Source organism: Cuculus canorus, chromosome 5 (genome assembly GCF_017976375.1).
Source record: "Cuculus canorus isolate bCucCan1 chromosome 5, bCucCan1.pri, whole genome shotgun sequence".
Lineage (NCBI taxonomy): Eukaryota > Metazoa > Chordata > Aves > Cuculiformes > Cuculidae > Cuculus > Cuculus canorus.
Genome location: NC_071405.1, coordinates 32,153,832 through 32,168,447, shown reverse-complemented (window position 1 = coordinate 32,168,447; position 14,616 = coordinate 32,153,832).

Here is a 14,616-nt window from a genome sequence, read left to right as displayed (position 1 = left end):
AGCAACTTAAGCAACCTGCCACTGAATGCGAAATCACAGTCTATTCTTATTTTCCAAGTACATTAAATATTAATCTAGAACAATTTTTGTTCTAATGTGCAAAAAGGATTGACCATGGTTGGATGAGAAGACTTGGAGGGTTTTTTCCGTGATTTCTGTACAAGCAAAACTGGCTCTCTGATTTATATATGAAAATGTAGAAGTAAAATAAAAAAAAAATGTTAACAATGGCAGTAGCCCATGAAAGAGATGATTTAGGAGTCATACTGTCAAGTGTTAGATTTCCATTTTTCTGAAGAATTTAATAGAAAACATACAAATGGAATGCTGCCTGTAAAAACTTTTCTTAGAAGCTTGTATTGTATGTCTGCTACAGTATTACTCTTTTTAATTACCACTGCCTAATTGTGAGATAAATCATTGTTGCATTCCCTTTTATATTTAAGATACAGGTACTTATACTTCAGGTTTGTCTTTCCAGGCTTTGGTGGCGGTATACTAAAGATGAATTTCATCTATTCCATGTGATACAGGTTGTTTAACAGGAAAATGTTTTTATTAGAAGAGCTGGGTTAAAGGTCCATCTGGAACCAATTGAATTCTCTAATGGCCTAACCTTCTATTTCTAGAGGGAGAGAGGAGAAAGTGCAGGGAGGAAATTCAGGCTAAGAGTGTAGTTCTGCAATGTGAATTTAAGAACTTTCGCCTCTGCTCCCTCCAGCCTCCTTTTCCTGCTGTCTTGCTGTAATTTGCCACGTCCTCAGCTTTGTACGTACAGCTACTTCTATGATTTGCTGTCAATTATACTGTTCAAATAACTGCTGTTAAACGTTCATCATCAAAAATGCAGGGGGGAGGAGCGCTTAAACGGGACAGTTGAGGGAAGTGTAAATTGTGCTGTGGGAAAGGGAATGAGCATGGGTCTAGCATGGGGGAAGCCTAGGAGCCCCTAAAGCCATTACCACTTGAGCCAGTCATCCCTAAAGCCCGTATGACATATAACTACAGACTCAGTCATAGACTTTGATGACCAGCTGCCCTCTTCAAATTATCAAAGTATCACCGTATACCTCCCAGGACTGCATATGAGGCTTTATGGATATATGAAGTACTATAAAAATGGAAGGCTACTTTTTGCAGCCTGCTTCAAAGTCCAGTGACGATCCCAGATGTCTTTCTGTTATTCCTAGTGGCTTTGACCAGAACCTGTGGGTAGCATTTCCACACCAGATGGGAGGAATTCTGACCATCACGTCCTACAAATCAGGCTGAGCTAAAAAAGAAAAAGAAAAAAGCAGATTTGCACTAACATATCTCTAAGGGACTTTTTCCACATCAAAAAGACTTGTCCTGATATAGTGTTGTTTATAAACCCAGAAGTTACTGAGCTCCCCATTTTGTAAAGCTGTTCTCACGTTCAGGCACCATGGTAAGCAATTTCTTTATCAAATGCAGACAGCCTGTAAGGCAGAATACAATTGCTGCTTGTCCAGGATGAAAAGGGTTACAGAACATATATTAATGTATGTCATGGAGTTACAAACATTTTTGATTGCATTGCTCGTTTAGTTTCAAAGCTGGCTGTAAGAATCTTTATGGATACATCACTGCATTTGTTTCTGCTGTTTTAGCAGCATAAAATAAGGTCTCTGTTCCAACCATCTTAAAATTGTATTAGTAAGCAATGCAGAAAAAAATCTCCAAAAAGAGAATACTTTTCTTTTTTGGAGTTGACCATTGAAAATATTTTATGTCTAAGTCATGTTGTATTATTAACTCATATCAGGATGGATTGATGGCAAAATGTAGAAAAAGAATATTATGTTGTTAATGGAAACAAACAGCTGTGAAGTCTGAAGCTGTGAATTTTGTGTAGCTTGTGTTCTTTAGCATCCCATTCCTGGCAGAAACCTTACAGGGTAGAGCACAGCTAGAGGAAATTAATGTAAAAAGTGTTGATTGTAAAATATTGGTGAATGTATTTGTGCATGTGTTCGGGGAGGAGATAACTGCACAGTTCACTCCTAACCCCATCTGCTTAAGTGCACTGCACAGTTATTTGGCAAACCTTTTAAAAAAAAAAGATAAAATCCTGAGTGCAAAGAGCCTAAAAATGCATCTATATTGAGAAACTGTAGCCAATTGATTATTCAGCTGGCAAAATGGAAATTTCAAGTTGCATAGACAGCTAATTGTGGCCTGCCTATGGAATGACAGGTCTATAATTTTTAGTTTTGTGCACATTCAAAGCCAGTCACCTTGACACTTAACAGTCCATTATCTGCTGGCCACCGACCATATGATGATATTCAAAGAGTGACAGGTCTTTTCCTTTACAGAATGATAAAATGCACTATGCTTTATTTGGATAAAGCTGTCTTCACAAACAGAACAAACCAGGTGCTTATCTGATCCTTGCATGCAACAATGACATTAGGACACCTTTTACTCCACAGGGCTAACCTTTTTTGCTGTTGTTGTTGCTGTTGTACTTTTGGGATAAGATGAGTGAAATGAGTAAAATCGGTATTGTTTTCCAGAAGAGCAGGTAAGCTGGCAGTCATATCTGTGATTTCTTTCAGTATTAAATAAGATAGATTGCGGGAAGCATTGGGAGCCAGGTCATGCAACTACATGATTCGTAATCTAGGGAGAAATGTTTATTCTTTTATAAAGAAGGTTGTTGTGTTTTCAGCATGAATACAGGGCAAAGTCAGGAAACATGTCCCAGGATATTTGCTATCAAATAATAAAAAACAACAAACCACCACAAATAAAACTGAGACCAAACATTTAATTCAAACTTAATCAAGAGGCTGGAGCCAGCCAGAGACTCTGTTGCACCTGCCCAGGATGTGGTAAATGTGTCCCTGGGTTGCAGCAAGAACATAAGACTGACAACCATCTCTCTCTGTAGGAAAAACATAGCTTAAAGAGGGGATGCTGCTTGGAGCTTGTTCTTCAGGCAAAGGCATTCGCTGCCCGGGCCTCTCTTTAGGGAGCTGTGTAATCCCAGAAGGGTAGGAAAGAGGTGCTTCTGTCACAAAAGCTCAAACCGTAGTGGACAGAGGGAGTCTCTTTCTTATACCTTACTGTGCAGGGAAAGCCATAACTTTAAGCACTACAGTTTGAGTATAGGAGCTTGCAGTTTTCAGGAACTTAATGGGATACCTCACCAAGGTCATTAAGTCTCATTAGTTTCAATGCCAAATTGTTCTCAGTGAATTTTCATAGAATCATAGAATCACTAGGTTGGAAAAGACCTCTTGGATCATTGAGTCCAACCATTCCTATCAACCACTAAACCATGCCCCCAAGCACCTCATCTATCTGGAGGTCTTTTATATACCTCCAGGCATGGTGACTCAACCACCTCCCTGGGCAGCCTCTGCCGGTGCCCAATGACCCTTTGTGAAAAAATTTTTTCTGATGTCCAGCCTGAACCTCCCCTGGTGGAGCTTGAGGCCATTGCCCCTTGTCCTGTCCCCTGTCACTTGGGAGAAGAGGCCAGCACTCTTCTCTCTACAAGCTCCTTTCAGGTAGTTGTAGAGAGCAATAAGGTCGCCTTTCATCCTCCTCTTCTCCAGGCTAAACAACCCTAGTTCCCTCAGCCGCTCCCCATAAGACTTGTTCTCCAGCCCCTTCACCAGCTTCGTTGCTCTTCTCTGGACACGCTCCAGAGCCTCAAAATCCTTCCTGTAGCGAGGGGCCCAGAACTGAACACAACTGAACAATTTTATTTACTTTTAAATGTGACTTTTTAGTTGGGAATTCTGAACGTGCCTTTAGAATAACTATTTTTAAACAATTTCTGAAGTTTTAACAAGAGTCAGTATTGGTTTTTTTCACTGACAGAACGTGTTTCAGCTTCCAATGACAGTGAGAAGATGCTCACCAACTCACTGTGTGCTGGAGCAAGTGGTATGTGAGTAACTGCACAGAACTTCATAAGACGTAACTTCTATCAACAACTCATTTGGGAATTATCTTAAAATTATAAAAGTCTTGTGAAGTACAAATTGACAAAGGAATTTTCTTGAGCATTTAGTGTTAGCAATAGTAACCTTTGCCACTGGAAAATATTATTTGTGGATTTACTAAATTATGCAGAGCTGTCATTTCAGTGCTAAATATTATACTTTTAGTTCCTTGCTTATTCAATAATCATCTACAATACTTTTGTGATTATTTTTTTCCTATAAGGAATGTTTGGTCTCCTCTCTTCTCATACGTACAGTACATTGCATGTATTTATAGCTCTGGGGAAAAGGCTAATGAAGAGAGCTTATTTGGAAGAGAACAATCATGAGACTCCATTTGTTCCTTCCATGCTGCAATAATACCAACATATCTTTTACTCTACAGAATGGTCTGTACTTGGGGAATTGTGTTTCATCCAATTTTCTTGCAAATAATGAACAAGTACCCCCAGGTTTATTGGCACAATCTTGTGCACACTTTTTTGGCGTAAATTATTTATTTTACTAATTTAACAGCAAACAGTGCTGGATAGTGAGCTTAGTGAGGCATTTTCATACATATTGGTTGTAGGTTAATTATTTACGGATTGAGATATCTCTGGTAATGCCAAATAACTACAGACCTAATCAGAGAAAGCAATTGAATGTGTCAAGGTTTTCCAAATCTCAGATCATGCAACCATTATTTAATGGTCATTAAGTTTGATGTGTTACTGCAAAAGAATATGTGTGTGTTTTGTGGTAGCCCACAAGTTAACCCTTATAGTTCCTTTACTTTCCCTGGCAATTGACCCTTTGGTCACTATGAGCCAGCTAACCAGAATGTTCAGATCCACATACTCTGTTGTCCTGGAAATGGTTTTTGGAGATGTGTCTCATGGGAGAGCTTAGTGATATGGAATCTGTTGAAATACGAATGCCAAAGAAACAACGGAGAAATCGTATTTGGGATTGAAATAAAAATCCTGTGCTGATTTTTTTAAAGATGGTGTGCAGCTACACAGAGGAGATTGTTTAACAATTACAATTGTCATACTTTATTTTTATAGAGATATTTTGGTGTCAGTAATTTCAGAAATGTGAAACTTCTAAGATACTATGTAGCATCACTATCCAGTGCCAATTTAATGGAATCGGTAGTGTGTAGTATTTTTTTAATTCAATGAGAAAGACATTAGTCTTAATTGGTATGAGGTTTTTTCAGCTGGCATAAAATAAGTTGAGCAATTAATTGGAGAGAAGTGTGAGTAGAGCCTGGGAAGACAATGAGTGCAAGTAGTGTGAGGAGAAATCTGTGAGCAATGCTCGGTGTGGATAAAATGTTGTTGTTAAGGTATAGTTGTTTCCATTTTGTCATCTATATTTCTACAACAAAATCACTGCTCTGTGCTACACTGTTTGGCTCCTTAAATGGCATTCAAAGCAGCCCTTTGGAAGGGGTAGAAATTCTTCATCTCATGTCCATGTTCTAGCACCTCTTCGGTAGGCTTCAGGGGGGTGCATTATTTTTGAAGATCTGCAACGGAATAATCTGCTGTGCAGGCTGTTTGTTCTGGTGGAGTTTGTTTTTATTTTCTCTTCAGGTTTGGTTTGGTTTTTAGGTTGGTGTGTTGCTTGTTTGTTTGTTGGGTTTTGGTTTTGGTTTTTGGTTTTTGGTTTTTTTTTAAATATGTGTGTGGAATCCTTGTTAAAGTTTTAAAGTTAAATTTAAAGCAAATTCCTATAATGTGCCTTGAGGTTGGAGCAGATACTGGGGAAGATTTGAGATCATCCCTTTTTTTTCTAGTGCAGTTCCTTACACATTTTCAGGTCAGACTTCATGGAAGTTCTTGCTCCCTTCCAGATGAGCCCTACCTTCTTGCTTAAGAATCTGTTTTGCTGGCGGAGCAAGGAGTTCATTGCAAAGCTTTAGGATTCACACGCTTTCCAGTGTAGACAGCAAAGAATATGATGGTGAGTGCATGATGTTTTGCATTGTTGAAGGGATCTACTGAAGCAATCTGCACTAATTGGATTTTCTTCAGCACATAAAGCCTTCATGCCAGATGTGTTGCACTGGTAACAGAGATGAATAACTGAAGCCAGATCATTAAAAAGCGCTATAGGATGGAGTCACTTAGCGGCAGATTGGAGGAAGCCCCATTTGTAGCCATATAACAGCATTCTGCTAGCCAGTACAACTATATCTGTTTCCCATCTCACATTCACTTGATCTGACATGCATCCTAAGAATACTTTATTTTTCTCTATTTCATTATGTAAAAGAAACACAGTCCTTCAAAAAAGATGAAAAACTGAAGTGTGTCAACTGTTCTCTGGTGGGAAAGGGATGATCTGCTAAATTATCCATTTTTGCGCTTCTAAGGAGAGAAGTAACTAATGATTAGTGGGAGAAGATAAGAGAACTTTGGACAGTGCCTTAATGGTGGAGACCATGAAAACTAAGAATTAAAAACATGAAAGGAAGACTGTAATACTTACAAGAGTATATGAGGAACTTTGGCAAAACTATGAAATAAGACACAGCTGTGTTAAGAGAAAAATTTAACTCAATTTTAAATGCCATGAGTCATTAGAATGTATTAAAAGGCAAAAAGCAGTGTAATATGGTTTTCCAGCAAAAATTAAGACAAAAAGCTGCACTACACTTAGTTGTAAAGTGTTTTAATTATAGAACTATGCTGCACTACTTAGGTGCAATCTCTGTGATCTTAAATCCATCAGCTTAGAATTGTGCAATTACACGTGAAAATGGAAACACAGGTAATCAAAGGCTTTGGAGTTACACAGGGTGAATAGAGAAAGGGCTGAATGGGTTATGTGGAGGATTTGGAGTGACCAGACATGTGCTAGTTCTTGCTATTTTAGAATCTTATTTTGGTAAGACAAGGTGCCAATGACAAGTAAGAAAAATAACTTTTTTCATAACTCAAGAATTACATGACCTAGTAGGGCTGGAAGAAAAGAAAGAATCTCTTAATACTTGGGTTGTGTGGACTGTTCATGCAGTACAGCTCTTTTTCTTACAAAGTTGAGAATATGTAGGAAATTGAGCTGTGCAATGTAATTAGAATTGAGGAATAGCTCATCTAATGTTGTGATACTAGTCTGACCAGTGAGTGACAGCAACAAATGTAAAACACAACTTCATAAGATGAATGATTTTCTGACAGTAATCAACCATTTGTTCATTCAGTGCAAGGAAGAAAAAATTATATGGACTGGAAAAGCAGTGCTGAATCGGTCTTTAAATGCTTCCTAGTTTGGGGGAAAAAAAATATGTATTTTAATAACCTATATAGGGACACGTCAGCTAGTCCAGTGTTTAAAATCATGCTTGTGTTACACAACTTGGGAGTTCCGTAAAGAGCTACCTGAAATAGATGTGAATGAGTAAGCCAGGTATTGGAAACAAGCTGATTTCTAATAGTAAGGAACTTTTCAAGCCCTAATTTATTCTGTTTAAGAAAAGGTTCGTTTTGAATTCCTCAGTTTTTCTTTCATGCTCATAAATTTTAAATCATCAGTGCAGCATGCACTTAAATTAATTGGTTATGAAGGTGTAATTTTATTGGTTGTCATACTGCTTCTGGGTGAGTATTCAGTAAGAAAACCCTGCATCCCACTCTGCTAGGTTCCTTGACTTTGGTTTGCTGGCGTGAGCTGAGACATGCTTGCTGTTATGTCATGAAATCTTCAAGTCTCTCCTTCTCTTTTTGGTATTGCTTTGATATTTTGCTGAGAGGATATTGTAGACAGGCATAGCAGTAAGGATTTTTAATCCTTTCATAAGAAAACTTAATGAAAATCTTCAGAAACTCAACGTACCTTGTCTGCTACACTTTGTGCAGTAGTTGCTTTTTTATTTCTTCTGAGAATCAGTTCTTAAACAGAGTGCAAACCAGTAGGAATGACTGTACAGAATGTGTGATGCTTTCCATTGTATTACTGAGCTGTTCACCGTTTACTTCCTGGCATCTCTGATGGCGTGGAAAGAAAGCTCACAGCCTATCTACATGAAAAGGAGAGCACAGGACTGATTTGGATACAGCCAAACTGATCAGAGAAACTTGAAATAAGAACGCCTGCCAGATTCAGCAGTTTCTGGGTGAAATATAGCCTTTTAAAGTCTCAAGAGAATAACACGTTGTCTTTCAATGACATGTCTTTCAACGAATCCTGTCATTTTCACATTGTTCTTTAGTATGAAATGTTAAATGGAGATTCCACCTGCCTGTTTCACAAGTAGGTCAGCATTTGATAACTGCATTAAAATTGGCCTTTCCTAAGTGCTCTCTCTCACTGTAATCCTTCCCGTCCCTCTCAATTTTCCTATGTTCTAATGCTTCACTATGGAGAAAATATTGAGTCTTTTTTCAGATTATTTCCAGACCATCACCCACAATGGAGCTGCTCTGTTTTTGGTTTGGATCACGTTTCTTCCCCAAAAGCTTTCAAAGATAGACATCAGATATATGATGCCACACGGGGAAGAATTTTTTTAATGCTTGTGCAAAATTCTTTGTCTTTTTCTATTGCTTTGGGAAAAAAAAAAAACCCAACCAAACAAAAACCAAACCCCCCAAAAAACCCAGACCATTTTGGGCTGGTGAAAATGTCTTAAAGAATATATTCAGAATATTTAAATATATTTGGTAATTTAATTCTCAAGCCTAACATGCAGTTCATTTTCAATGTGGCCTATCACTTCTGGTGTGACATTACTGAAAACCTGCTGATTAAAGCCAGCTCTCTTATGCATACTTTACCTCTGTGACCTATGAGTAGCTTGAAACCATTTGAACTCCGTCTAAATTGGATCCCCCTGGTTGTAAGTGTTACTGCATGTCAGTTCTATGTCAGTTGGATGGAAATCTTGCTGCAGAGGATGAAAGTTCACAGCTCAGTATTAATCTACTGGGCAAACTACATCTAATGCCTTCAGTTTCCTTGAAATACAGCTTCTGATGACCTCTGACAGGTAAAATACAATATAGGATTTTCTAATACTAATTTTTAGTGTAGATATTTGAAATGTAGCATGTATCATCCTCCTGTACCAAATAAATGCTATGAAAGACACAATTTAGAATAGTGACAAGTGGGTTATTGGACATGGAGACTTTTGTTAATAAGATATGTCTAGGTCCACTGCTTCACAGTTGCCTTGTTCTCAAAACAGAAAGTGCGATTCCTGGCTTCCGTAAAGGAGGCTGTGTACCGATGAACTGCTGTCTGGGATTCCCTTGATAGCTGTTGGATGAGACTTTCAGCCTGGTGAGTGAAGAGGAGTTTAACAAAAAAAAAAAAACCAAAAAAAAACCAAAACAAAACCAATCCCAAATCTGCATGGCTTTTGGAGTGGGCAACATAAGTCATTGAGTGCTGATGAAGTCTGTCTTTAACTCACAAACAAGAACTTGGAATTTAGCACTAGCTGCTGTTTATAAAAGAATCCGTATAGATTTTTTTGGCCTAGATGGCACTATTATCAACATCCACTGTTACAGAGTGATGCCTTTGCCCTGGTCTGTCAGTGTTAGGGGATCTTACATTGCAAGTATAGTGCATTTGGGTTTGCTTTTGAAGTGGCCTTTTTGTACATAAAAGTCCAAGCTAAAAATAAGTCTAATTGATGCAGGTTTGTAAATCTGCAACTTGATTTCACTTCTGTTTAAACTAATGATAAAATTCATACCTCTTTCAGTAGCAGCAAGATTGACTTTTAAATATTTAGTTAGCGTCTGGAAGGACACTGATCCTCTATTCCTTGTAAATCTCAAGTTGTCTCTGAAAATAGTGGTATTTGATAGGAGGAAACAAATCTAAGATTAAGCCCCGGTTTGTGATGAGATAATGCTGATGCTGATGATGGGAGGGATGCTTTTTAGGCATTAGACATAAATCCAATTCTTCTTTCTCCAAACTCTATTCCAGTCCTACTGAGGAGACCTGATAAAGTGTGCACGTGCTAGGCCTGAAGGGAGCCTTTGGCTCTTCCAGAAGCCTGTGCTTCAGCCCCGTGTTTAAAAGAGAAATTTTAGTCTATAGAGTGTGTACCTAGCTTAAAGAATCTTTTAAGCCCTTCCAACTCCTCTTTATTCTCTAACTACAGTTTGTCACTATGAAGTATTTGATAAGTCAGATAAAACATCTCATCAGATTACTCTCATCCTGTCATTTCAGTCCTCGTACGGAAGTACAAAACAATACTAATAAATCAGTATCGGTACAGCCAGAGGTATTTTAAGACAGCGGCTGTTGGATTAATTCTGGAACAGTTTAGGAGGATATTTTCCTGTTGTTTCCATTTTTAAAGCCAGACTTCTAAAATCCTGAAAGTGTGACACTTTTTCCTATGAGTCAGACAAAGAAATAAATTTTTAATTACAACATGTGCAGAGCCCAGAGTCCAAAACCTTGGAGTTCTCTTCCATCAGAGGCTCTAACATCTGCTATCAAAAGCTATATATCAGAAGTCAGCAGAGCTCCCTGTGGGTGCAGTGTTTGGGTCACATTGATCTCTGGGAGACTGGAACTCAGCCAGCAGCAATGCCACAGAAGTTTTCTACAAGTACACATGCTGTACATACACATATTCTAATATAAATAAAGAATAATAGCTTAGGGACTCTTACAACAATGTAATAAGAACAAAGTATTTAAAAAGAAGGAAGTTAAGCAGCTTGCAGACTACTGCAATCTTGTGGCTTGTGGGCTTTAATCATTGATTTTTGCTTTGTTAATTTGGCAGTATTGAACGCAGGTAACTGCAGGGTTCTGATCTGACAAATATGTGGAAAAGAGCAGACTGATGAAAATCCATCAGAAGATAAGTGAAAGTTTCAAAGTAACATGAGTGTACATAGTCTGACTCTGAGCCGAAAGTACTAAAGTGTGGACTGACAGTGGTGATCTCTACTGTTCATTGGCTCACACTATTCATTTTAATAGACCCAGATATGAAGAAGTCATTCGCTCATTGTAAAACTCCCATAGGTGGTAAATTTTATTTTTAAGCCTTATGATTGAAAGAATAGAAAGAAATAAACATCAATGGATGAAACAGTATGGTTTAGTAGTTTTTAATTTGGAATCGTTGGCTTAAAAAATTGTTGGCATATTTAAAAAAAAGTGGTTTTATATTAAAAGCTAATTTCTCATCTCAAATCCAAGGGTCTGATCTCAAGGCAGAGCAGAACATCTGTTCCTTTCAATTTTATCAATTTAGCTAGAAGTGAAGCCAAGGATTTCAGTGGGATGCAGGTGATTTTGTAGTTTCTGCTCTCTGACCCAACGACATAAAGTGTAGCCCTTTGTCTGAAGCTTGGGCAGTAGCTTAAATATACCTTTGTCCAGGTTTAGTCTAGTTTTTGACCTTCTTAAGGTTGACAGCTTGTTCTAAATGGGAGTAACTGTCAGACTATTAGTTTATCTTGTATCTGGGTAGAGACAGCAGCTAATCTGGGAATGTTTTGTGTCTGGGTTTGTTTTAGAAGCTATAGAGTTTTGCAGGCTTAGCCCCGTATTGCCTATGCCACTGCGTTTGTGGAAAGCTGAGATCCAAACCCCTACTTTTTCCTTTATCTTTTACTCTGCCATTTTAATTTTTTTCCCTTGTCACCTTTCCAGTGGTGAAACATCTCAATGGATGGGTCGCTGTGACACTGAAGGTGCTACAGACTCTGTGACTCTGCTTCTCTCAGCTACTGTCAAAGGCTTTGCTTTGTGCAAACCTGATTGCGCAACAGGAACCCATGGAAACCCTGTGTACCGGAAAGGTAGCCTGATTAAATTCTAACTGAGATTTACAAAGTGATTTTATAAACTGGTCTTCTTTTTGAAGGCTTTTTTTTTTTTTTTTTTTTATTACAGTAAGATCACAGTGCAAAATTTGCAGTAATAACATCACAAAAGATGGAATTGAGGTCAGTAGGTCTGGAGGCGGGGGTGGGAAAACTGATAGAAGAGATCTCCTCAAGTGCATAGTTTGGGTTAACAGTAACTGACAGAGAAAATGACTTTGTAACACATAGGTTTTGAGATTACCTCATGGGAAAAGATGATATTGAAACTCATGGAAATCATGCCTAGATTAGTTTAGAAATTCGAATGTATTACTAGAAAATCTTCTCAAGATTCCACTTACCCTTTCTTGACTAAGCCTCCTATCTGTATATTCCCTAATAGAAAGAAGACTTCTAGATATTTGTTAGCACAACTTTCTAATTAGGCTTATTGATAATTAATCTGGATAAATCAATAAACAGAAACATCTCCTTATCATTCTTTTAAAGCATGATATAGCACCTCTAAGAAATGCTTGTTTATAGATATTCTCCATTTCATGGTTTCTGCTATGTGCTTGCCATGGTGAGATTGTGGGTATATTTTAGTTAAATATCCAAATCAGACTACACTTTAAAGGAATTATTGCTTAGTATACACTGTTTGATCTTGATGATCACCATTTGTACATGAAAATGTCGATGTGACAGTAATAAATATCCTGACATAAACGTTTTCTTTTACAATAGCAAAATTTGTATCCTTTCAGGGTATTTTTGTTTTGTTTTATTGTTCGGTTTGGGGTATTTTTTTGTTACTTCCAGTTCTTGTTCAGCTCTACAAGCACACTGCTAAGTGGCAGGAGGAATAACATATAGCTTGCAGTCCATCATTTGCATTCCCTTTGCATTAGGTGTAACACTGGGATGAAAATCAGAGCCCCAGTCCAATTTTTCCAGCTGTCTCTGTCTCCCTGTGATCTTTTTGTACAAATTTTCTAGCAAGACTTTGAATATGCAAGCTTATAGCCCTTTCTTGAGCATACATACACATGTTGCTATCTCAAAATGTTGGTACAACTGAATAGAATCATTAATGGATTTTTTTTTCAGTAATTTAAGTGTGTTTACTGCTGTAGGCAAATCCTTAAAACATACAATATCTTCTTCCTTTGTCCCCTTGCTCTCAGATTTCTATGTCAGTTTGTTTTGTTTTCATGCAAAATGTATGAATAAAGCAATATCAGGATCTTTTCACTGCCATCTTCAGGTCTTATTTATAGAGTACTTTTACAGCTTCAGGAATTGTTAACTTTTAGGCAATAAATGTCATCTTACTTTTGAGGTTACATTTGTTTTATTTTCCTTAGCAATATTATTGCTTTAAAACTGTAATATGTTTTCTATTTTGGTCTTTTTATATTGCCCCAAGGGACTCGAGCTATAACTAGGATTTGCATTGGCCACGGTGCTGTTCTTATTCTGCACATGGTTACAGGCAGACAGGCGAGAGTGCCAGGGCCAAACATGGTATTCTATCAGAAGAGCTTGTGCCAAGATTTGAGCTTGAACAATTTGGAGGAGACATGATGTCACTGTTTCTGTAAAGTGAATTTGGACAGGAATGTTGTATTGTATTTTGGGCTTGTGTTTCAAAAATAACAATTAAAATAATGTCTTACATTTCCTTAATTTTTTTATTTACTCTTCAGTGCCACAGTCCTCATCCTACATTTCTTGCGTCCTCGTGGTATTTCTGTTTCATTATTTTTCAAGCAGAGTTTGATGACACTGAGTTAGCAGTTTCTCACAGTTCACTGCTTCAGTTTTCATCAAATTATACTTCTAGTTATACTAGACACTTTCATCATCAATTTCCATATGCCTCAAAGACTTGCACGGACCAGTTTGCCAACACTGAACTCAAATGCTAGACAATAACTGGAATACAGGATTTTTTTTCCTAGAGTGTCTGAGACAAGGAGTATAGAATCCCTCAGTTCTCAGCAAATGTTTTCCAGCCAGTATGCATTAAAAATCTAGACGATAACTAGTAAAAATAGTAATAATAGTAATAATGGAATATTGACTTTAAAATGTCAAATCAAGGAATAAAAATTAACATTAACCAGAGAGTATACAGTAAGATTTTATCAATTTCTTTCCAGAAGCCTATCATACGTTAGAATGCATGTGAATTCAAGCTTTGCTCTTTCATCACAAAATGGGTGGGTTCATCAGCATCCTGAACTGTATTTTTTGTACGAGAGCTTGATAATTGTGATAGCACATAAAAAAAGGTTTTGGCTTCAGGCTCTGGGTTTATCTGTACCTTCAGATCAGCAGGGTTACTGGGGACGTTCAAAGTGCCAAGACTCCTAAGAATGACTGCAAAAATCTTTTCCTTTCTTTAGGTACTCTTGTTCTTAACTTCATGCTCAAATTGGAAAGATCTCCATGTTGGAATGCCTGACCCCTTTAAAGACTTTCCATTATGTTCATCCTACAATTCCCTACAATTTTCTATAAAGGGACTACACGCCTAACTCAAAGGTAATTTGGAGTCTATAATCTGAAAGTAGATGTAGAGACCATGGTTCTTAATGTCTTCCAAAAGCATAAAGTTAATTATGGAATTATCACTTGTTTTAGATGTAAAGAGCTTAACCCTGAGTAACTGTTGACAATGATCACTATCGGTGAACAAATTGCAATTAAATCTGTAGACTTCAAAAACCCCCCTTCAAGTTAGCTTAGGGGTAATATTTTGTCTTTTGTTCCACCATGTAAATTGCTTTACTTGCATGGTGAGCTAAGGTCCGTTTTAGTTTTGCAGTTTGCTTATGGAA